This window comes from Scylla paramamosain, chromosome 5 (assembly GCF_035594125.1).
Source record: "Scylla paramamosain isolate STU-SP2022 chromosome 5, ASM3559412v1, whole genome shotgun sequence".
Lineage (NCBI taxonomy): Eukaryota > Metazoa > Arthropoda > Malacostraca > Decapoda > Portunidae > Scylla > Scylla paramamosain.
In genome coordinates, this window is record NC_087155.1 from 18477360 (window position 1) to 18486406 (window position 9047).

The window sequence follows — 9047 nt, forward strand, 5'->3', positions numbered from 1 at the left end:
CTACTTCTACTACTACTACCACTACTACCACTACTACTGCTACCTCTGAGTGTGCGTAGAGGATAGGGTTAAGAGACGAAAGGGTTCATCATCAGTTACTATAGGCTTGTTAGTGGACAAAGGTTTCCCCAAACTTCTGTACGAGTTGTGGCACTGCTCCGATCTTCTAGTTTAGTTAGTAAACTTTTCAGTTTCGCCTTTTTACTCGCTATCTGGTGTCTCTTAATTGTGCCCTTTGTCTCGTGCAATCCAGTCCGTCACCCTCTTGTCCCATATGTTGCTTTCTTCTGTAATCACATGTCCTACACATCTCCATTGCCATCCCATATTGCCTCTCTCTCTCTCTCTCTCTCTCTCTCTCTCTCTCTCTCTCTCTCTCTCTCTCTCTCTCTCTCTCTCTCTCTCTCTCTCTCTCTCTCTCTAAACAAATTTACATCAGGCTTAAAACAACTCGTTTTTTTTTGCCCTGCTATTTAAAAAGCCTATACTTAAATATAAATAAGAAAATATATACAAAAAAGCAAACTTATCCTACTATATGCACACATGATTAACACAGCACTAGTGTGGGAGTTTGTGTATTTCGCCATCTGTGTGCAGCCATTTTCATTTGCTGGAGTGTCATTGTCTGTGTGTCACTCGTGGCTGCCGTAAACACGTTCCACAGTCTGGAGGTTCTGGCTGTGTAACAGCGCTGGTGCTGCCTCGAGTAAGATCGAGGCACCTGCACCAGCATGTCACTGGAGGTGGTGGTCCTGGACTCCCTCTGGACAGCTCGTGGTGGGAAGTCTCTCTCTCTCTCTCTCTCTCTCTCTCTCTCTCTCTCTCTCTCTCTCTCTCTCTCTCTGTCTCTCTCTCTCTCTCTCTCTGTCTCTCTCTCTCTCTCTCTCTCTCTCTCTCTCTCTCTCTCTCTCTCTCTCTCTCTCTCTCTCTCTCTCTCTCTCTCTCTCTTTCTCTCTCTCTCATATCAACATCAAGGTGTAGTAGGCACTCGTGAGCTACTCAGAGACAAATAATTACAAACACATAAATCAAGTTAAATGGGTTTAATCACATAACAAAATCGTCTAATGACGTCAAGCGTTCAAGGTTTCCTTGTGCCTATAAAACACAGAGCACATATCTTTTAGTTTTACAGTAACGGTCCTTCCTTAGCCTTCCCGTTGCGGCAGGTGCGGGACGCCACTCGGAATAGCGACACAAAATCCCCATGCCAATAACTGGTGCATATTCTTGGTGGGCAGAGCAGAAGCAAGGGGAAGAGAAGCTGGAATGTGTATTTTGTTAGACCATGACTAGCAGAAAGCAATACGGTACCCACGAAATTGATCCTTGCCTCCTGCAGCTAACGATGTTCCTCCCCGCCAATAATCTTCATACACTTTGGCATGTTGCGCATATTTTTTTTTCTTTGTAAAGACAATTTCATAATGCATTGATCTGTCTATTAAGCTTCCGTATGAGTCTTGAGCACAGCTGTTAAAACCTAATCCATACACCCACCGGTAACATTCTCCCTTATGGCGTGGTTAATTACTGTAGCACGGGTGTCTCATTCGTCTGGGCAGCCTTGGGTGAGGAGCCTTTGCCCGCCACGCACTCACAAGCCAAGGGCACGAAGAGTAGCACTATGGCGAGGCGCGCCTTGAGTCTCGTGTCCACTTGTGAGTCGAGTGCTGTCGAGGGTGCTGCCGACAACCCTATCAAGTGAACGCGGCTCACTGTCAGACAGTTTGGATTTACTGGTGGAAACGTGTACACTGTGCTACTTTTCCTCCATACGAGCACAGCTGCCAGGGGCCACACTGTATTAAACTGAAAAGAATGTACTTTGTATCACCAAGAATTAATTCATATCACAGACATATTGCATTAACGCCGTAGTCACGTTCCTTCAAAGTGAATCGTGTATGCACTTAACGACAGGTGGAGAGTAAAATAAAGAAAAAAAAATAAGGAAAATAGAAAAAAAGACCACCAATATGATTTTTTTTTTTTTATGAAATATTGTACATATCTTTAAATATCGAATGAATTATTATGAAAAGTGTGTAAGTCTACGCTTGAAGCTGCTATTTAAGTGCTGGCAGTGAGCGTGTGTAGCAGAAGTGAGGGACTCTCAATGACAGGCTTATCCACTCTGCGACACCATTGTTCATCGCCGCAAAAACTCAATTCCTCCATCTGTCAACTCGACACAACTTTCCAGATAACTATCCCCTCTTCTTCAGTCACACTCAACTGTCCTCGGCCTGTCCTTTTCTTATAATCTAAACTGAAACTTCACTTCTCATCTCTAGCCAAAACAGGTTCTATGAAGATAGGTCTTCTGAGACTTCTCCGCCAGTTTTTCTCATCCCACCCCCCCAGCTGCTAACTCTGTACAAGGGCCTTATCCGTCCATTTATGGAGTATGCTTCACATGCCTGGGGGGGTTCCACTAATACCGCTCTTTTAGACAGGGTAGATTCAAAAGCTTTTCGTCTCATCAGCTCCTCTCCTCTTACTGACTGTCTTCAGCCTCTTTCTCATCGCCGCAATGTTGCATCTCTAGCTATCTTTATGCCCTTATTTTCATGCTAACTGCTCTTCTGATCTTGCTAACTGCATGCCTCCTCTCCTCCCGCGGCCTCGCTGCACAAGGCTTTCTTCTTTCTCTCACCCCTATTCTGTCCACCTCTCTAATGCAAGAGTTAACCAGTATTCTCAATCATTCATCCCTTTCTGTGGTAAACTCAGGAACTCCCTACCTGCTTCTGTATTTCCATCTTCCTATGACTTGAACTCCTTCGAGAGGGTGGTTTCAAGACACTTATCCTTCAATTTTTGACTACCGCTTCGAACCCTATCCGGGGACCGGCATCTCAGTGGGCTTTTTTTTTTATATAATTAGATTTTTATTGCCCTTGGCCGGTGTTCCTCCTACATAAAAAAAAATAAATAAATAATAATAATAATAATAATAAATTTGAGATCAGTAGCCTACTTACTTGAAAGTGTCGAGCAGTCTCAGCACTTGAAGAGTGTTTAGATTAAGTAGATTCGTCACCGCCGTATACTCCTGTACTAGTAACATTATCCTAGATTAAGTAGATTCGTCACCGCCGTATACTCCTGTACTAGTAACATTAAAGCTGTTTAGTCTGAAATTAATTTTACCTTTATCCTTTTGTTTCAGTGTGGCCTTAAGTGTGTATGTGTTTGTGTGTGTGTGTGTGTGTGTGTGTGTGTGTGTGTGTGTGTGTGGTGGTGATCTGCATCCCCTTGTTTTGTAATGAAATGCGAAAACTATAAGTGCAAAAATACTGAGGAAGTCGACGAGTAACCAGATCGCTGGGCGTGTGGCTGCGGAAATTAATCAGCAGATTTTCAAACAAGCACGGGAGTATCAATATTGAGGAGGAAGTAAACAGGAAGACGGAAGAAAGTAGAGAAAAGAGAGACTAAGTTTTGCAGTAGCCGGTACCTGCCGTCTGCCCGCCACCTCCGTTTTATATCTGGAGGAACAAAACTCTTGAACTACGAGTACGTCTTCATTAAATGCAGATTCATCGAAGCTTATTAGCATATTACAAGGGGTCATGGGAGCGTATGCTTTAAACTTTTCCTTTCCCTTCGAAGCCTCTTACGGCTCACCCTGCACCCAGTGAAGATAATGGTATCGTTAATACACATAAGTGTGTGCTGAATTCAATCTAATAAAGCAACAGGAAGGCGCAGAGGCGTTTGCCGCTCTCCCGCACACGAGCACTAGCGTCACTTCCCTTATCTACCAATATGCAACTATGACCACCAGTTTCTCTGCAGCCAATTAACTTTCGGTCATTTCCTCAATCCCTCAGGTGTAACAAACTGATGTTGTTTGTCATATAGATAACAGTATTCGGCTTGGAATAGATAAGCATAAAGGTGGAGTGTGAGGATATGAGGTGCCCTGTCCGCGCGTCCCTGCATCATGATAGTAGTGATATAACCATGCAGCAGACAGCCAGATGCCAAAACAACTTTGCTAATGAAGATACCAGAAATGTATGGAGCTCTGTGTATTTAACAAACATTTCACTTTACTGGCCGCCTTCCTGGCTGAGTCTCTTTGTGCTCTCTGACAAACTTCACTCCTTGACGTGGTGGCTGCTGGACGCGCAAGTTATGCTTGCTGGCACACTTACAGCGCAACACAAAGAGGAATATAGAATTAATTTATAAATTAGGTCCAATGTATTGTAAACATATGTGCAGATAATAAATCTTAATAGGACTACTTTAATAGTTGTCTACTATTACATTAATGAACAGTAATGATGCCAGTTATTATAAATAAAAATAGAACATATTCGGCGCGATTGCCCTAGTTATGGTCCTCATCCTTCCTGCACTCCTCTACAGCTCTTATGCTCCACATACATCCCTTTCTCCAACCCAGCAAATACTGCGGCCCACCATTCCTTCTCCCATCAGGTATCTGCCACTTCGTGATCTCATAACATCCACACGCCCACCGCTGGCTTCAGGGCGCTGCGGCGCTACACTTCAGGAAGCAAATTTCATAAGAAAGCACGGGAATGAAAAGGGGAAAGGACTTCCAATTGTTCATATTCATGGTTTTCACTTTTTTTGTGTTTAGGTATCTTCATCATTTTCATTTTCCTAATATGTTCCTCTGTAGTTTAATTCTACCGAAGAAACCGCTGAGAGGAATTGCCATTTATTATCAGCTGTCAGCTTCTGCCATCATTTATCATCATTTATTACTGTTTGTTGGATAAATAGTGACAGTTTTACTCAGATTCCTAAGTCACGCTGCATTTCAGTGTGATGGATCAGCGCCAGCCAATGCCACCTGTCGCCAAGCCAGTGCAGCTTACTTCCTCACCTCTCACTCTATTTTATGTTCTCATTCATGTGTTAATTTTTGTTGTTTTAGCAGCACACGCTTTTATCTTCTTGTATCTGCATCTGCTTCTAATTCATGGGCGCTCTCCTTTTTCTTTCCTTTCCCAGAGTACTCTTCACCCTCTCGTCGAAGAGGATTGTGCAGATCTCTACTTTTGATTCCAGGAACTCGACATAAACGACCATTCCAAGGTTCAGTCACTGTCAGAAATTAAATAACCTTTTGCACCCGTTTCCATTGTGATTTACGTTTTCTTTCAATCACGTCCCCTGAGATGCTGAACAAAATACCTGACAACTGATAGACTCACAGTAAATCACAAGGCTTAAGACTGAGGATAACGATAAAACAGAGGAAATGAATGCAGAAGGTTACTCTGCTTCTGGTTCTTCCGTGCAGCTTGGCGTGCAGTGAAGGAACGATAGGCTCAACAAAGCAATTCGTTCTTCCTATATGTCTCGCAATCACTTGTATGGACTCAGTTCACACGTTGTATCCTTGCTGGATAGATCTTATCTGGTGCAATGTATCTCTTATACTTCCCATCAGAATATAGTCGCATGTTCTCCCACTAACTGAAGGCTTGCCTCAAATAACTTCGCTTCTCAGACTCCTTCCGTAGCGTAGAAAAGCGTCCTCAGCTGTCCCTGTCATCTTTAAAGAGGAGAGTCTTACTTTCCCCCCTTATAAGTTGATATTCCTTTTTTTTTCCATAAAGAGTTGGCACCTAAGCCCATTAAGTACGCTAATCAGTCCTAATTAATCGATAATGATCCCAATTAGGCTACTGTCAACGGATGTGCTGATGAAGTTAATGAGTAACGTTATTTTATTTTATTTTTTTTTATAACTACCCTTTCAATCTTCATTTTCTTTTTTTTTTTATTATAAAGTATACTGTAGACCTCTTTAAGTCTGTGATTTTTTTCTCTCCTTGAAAAGTGTTTATCTACTCCAAACATTTTTTTTATTTATAGATATAAGACTTTTCTTAATGTCCAGCGCGATTACAACATGAAAAGATACAGAAATATTCGTCTTGCTTATTACGCAACTCCTTACTTCAGAGTGCGCGATGGAAGTTGCCATGAAATTAGGTCACCGGAGCAGGTTCCTATGAAGCAGCAAATTTCCTCCCGTCGTTCCATAAACCAAACTTTGCCCATTTTCTTTGCCGGAGCTAAAACTAACGTTTTATTAGGATTATTATTAGGATGCCGGCTCCGTAAAAACCGTCTCAGGATCAGAGTTTAAACAACTTGTGATGCTGAATGAGGCAAGAAACTTGTGCCGGCAGCTGCCACCAGGAAGGACGCCGAGGATGAGAACTTCAGTGGCAGGGAATCGTGTCCTTTTCCTCTTGCCTTGTCTTGTGCAACTCTAATTCCTTCCCTTCTACTTAGTGAGCTGCAGAGATAAAGTAAAACAAAATGCCACATGAGAAATCCGTCTATCTAGTTGTTTTTCTAAGGGGTGAAGGAAATAGGTCAAGGAAACAAATGGGGGCGAAAAAGAAAACTTAAGTCGTAGATATCCTTTTCTCAACAAGAGAAACAATTCATAACCTGCAGAAAATGGGAAAAAAAAGTGTACATGAATATTTTCACGTTTCCTTCAAGACAAAAAATTCACATACGGTTCCCGATAAAGGTTTTAGGCGAGTCATCTGAGCCACTTTCCACCACCTGTAATGTTTTTTTTTTTTTTTTTGTGTGTGTGTGTGTGTGTGTGTGTGTGTGTGTGTGTGTGTTTTAAAGAGTGCCTATTTTAATCTGGTGATGTTGTGAAAGGAATTCTGCATCATCAAGGGGAAAAACCCATGAGAATCCGACTAATCACCTCTGTGGCCTTTTAGAATAGTTGTTATGACAGCCCAAATGTTTGAGAACAGAGGCCTTACTGGCAGACCGGGGAAGGGAAGGTGGTGGGTTGCGGTGATCCATGTGGTGATAAGTGTTGTCCAAACCACCTGGCCGACGGCGATAATGGTTTGCTGAGTTACCTAATGCAATATGGACGTCGCCTGTAATGAAAACCCATTTTGTTGACGAGGAAAAAAAATGGTTCTTAGTGGAAATATATGAACACACACACACACACACACACACACACACACACACACACACACACACACACGTATTAGGACACATAAAAAAAATAAAAGCATGCATATTAACCCTTTCCTTCCAGCAATCGTATATATACGATTGCAAAAATGCGTCCGTAGCGACGGCGATCATACCCGTAATCAAGAATTTTCGCGCCTCAATTTTGAGGTCCAAGCGCGGTTTCTCGAGTCAGATGGTGAGTGGAAGTGTCTGGCATCTTTCCACATGTAGTGTTGTCACTAGCTCTGGAAATTTAGCGGTAACTAAGCTATTTTCCCTTTCTCCGGGCGACACTTGGCAACCCCAGCGACCCGCCGGGTGGAAAGCACCATGATAAGTGTGAAGAGACATCCTGATGAGAGCGAAGGATCTCAGATCATAACTCACCATGGAGCAGGAGACAACATATGTATTTAGCAGTGCTTCTGAGTTTGAAGACAGTGACACTGAATATTTAGAAGAAGAAACTGAAAAAAGCGAAAACATCAGAGAGGACTCGGAAAATGATTTACAAGATCCACCTGTTTTATCAGAACAGAGAGATGATACCTATCATTCTTTCATGTTCATTTTTTTCATTATCTTCGATTTTATAATAAAATGGTAGAAGGTAACTTGTCAGAGAGAGAGAGAGAGAGAGAGAGAGAGAGAGAGAGAGAGAGAGAGAGAGAGAGAGAGATAATGTTATTTGCCTGAAACTTGATATGAAAAGGGATGAAATCTCTCTCTCTCTCTCTCGTTGGAAGTGTACAATTTACCCTCCAAGATGAGAGAGACAGAGAGAGAGAGAGAGAGAGAGAGAGAGTGTGTGTGTGTGTGTGTGTGTGTGTGTGTGTGTGTGTGTGTGTGTGTGTGTGTGGGATGTTTCTGGATGACGGATCACACAGCGGGAGGAGGAGGAGCAATCCTTTATAAGGCATAAACTGAACTTTGAGAGGTCACATGGAGCTACAAAGTACATCATTGTATTCAGAATAACAAAGAGAAAATAAATATTAGTATTCAAACAATTTTCTGACAATTTCTAGGTTTACCATTTTTAGCCGTCATACAAAACGGGAAAATAATTTAAGCGCCGGAAGGAAAGGGTTAATGATTACTAATCGCCTTTTGGACGGAGCGCTCTCGCCCATCCCTAAATGTCACAGCCAGATAATGAATTAAAGGAGACCCATCAGTCGGCAGTAGATGAATTGTAATTATTTGCTATTAGCGATATGGGAAAAGACTTGGCAGATCGACCCTCAGAGGCACAGTTCTATTAGCTAACACCAAGTTAGTGCCTTTCATGATCAACTGTGGCTAGAATTTTTATTTTATTTATTCAGACGTGGGGGATGAGCAAAGAAATTAGAAAATGAAGGATGAGGCTACAGTCTCCGTGTATAGAAACAGCAAGCGTAAATAGGCACAGAAAACCTGAATTTTGTAATGCCCTTGTGCCACTGAAACGTTCATTCTTGATTTTTTCTCTCTCAGACCTCTGCTCTTCACTGCAGCACCAGTCTCTCTCTCTCTCTCTCTCTCTCTCTCTCTCTCTCTCTCTCTCTCTCTCTCTCTCTCTCTCTCTCTCTCTCTCTCTCTCAAGTAGTGGGTAAATGATCTGCCGTGAACATATTACCGTTGCATATTGCTCCCACCTTCACACGGATCTTAATTCCCAGAGCGAGTAACAACTGTCCCTTACATCTTCCCTTCACGCTGATGAAGAACACAGGTGGGAGTGATGGGTGGCCAGGTGAGAGAGAGAAAAATAAGGGAGAAAGGAAAGTGGCCTTCTTGTAGTTCTTTCACTGTACGAGTATTGTGCAAAGTGCAGGTAATGAAACACCCCGTAATGACTAATCATTGTTTAGTAGAGAGAGAGAGAGAGAGAGAGAGAGAGAGAGAGAGAGAGAGAGAGAGAGAGAGAGAGAGAGAGAGAGAGAGAGAGAGAGATTGTAATTCCATCCCCTTAACATTTGTCAGCTTTGAGAGAAAACAAAAAGTCAACAAAATTTGGTTGGCCGTAAAAGCTTACATGAGGCAATTTCCAAACTTTTTTT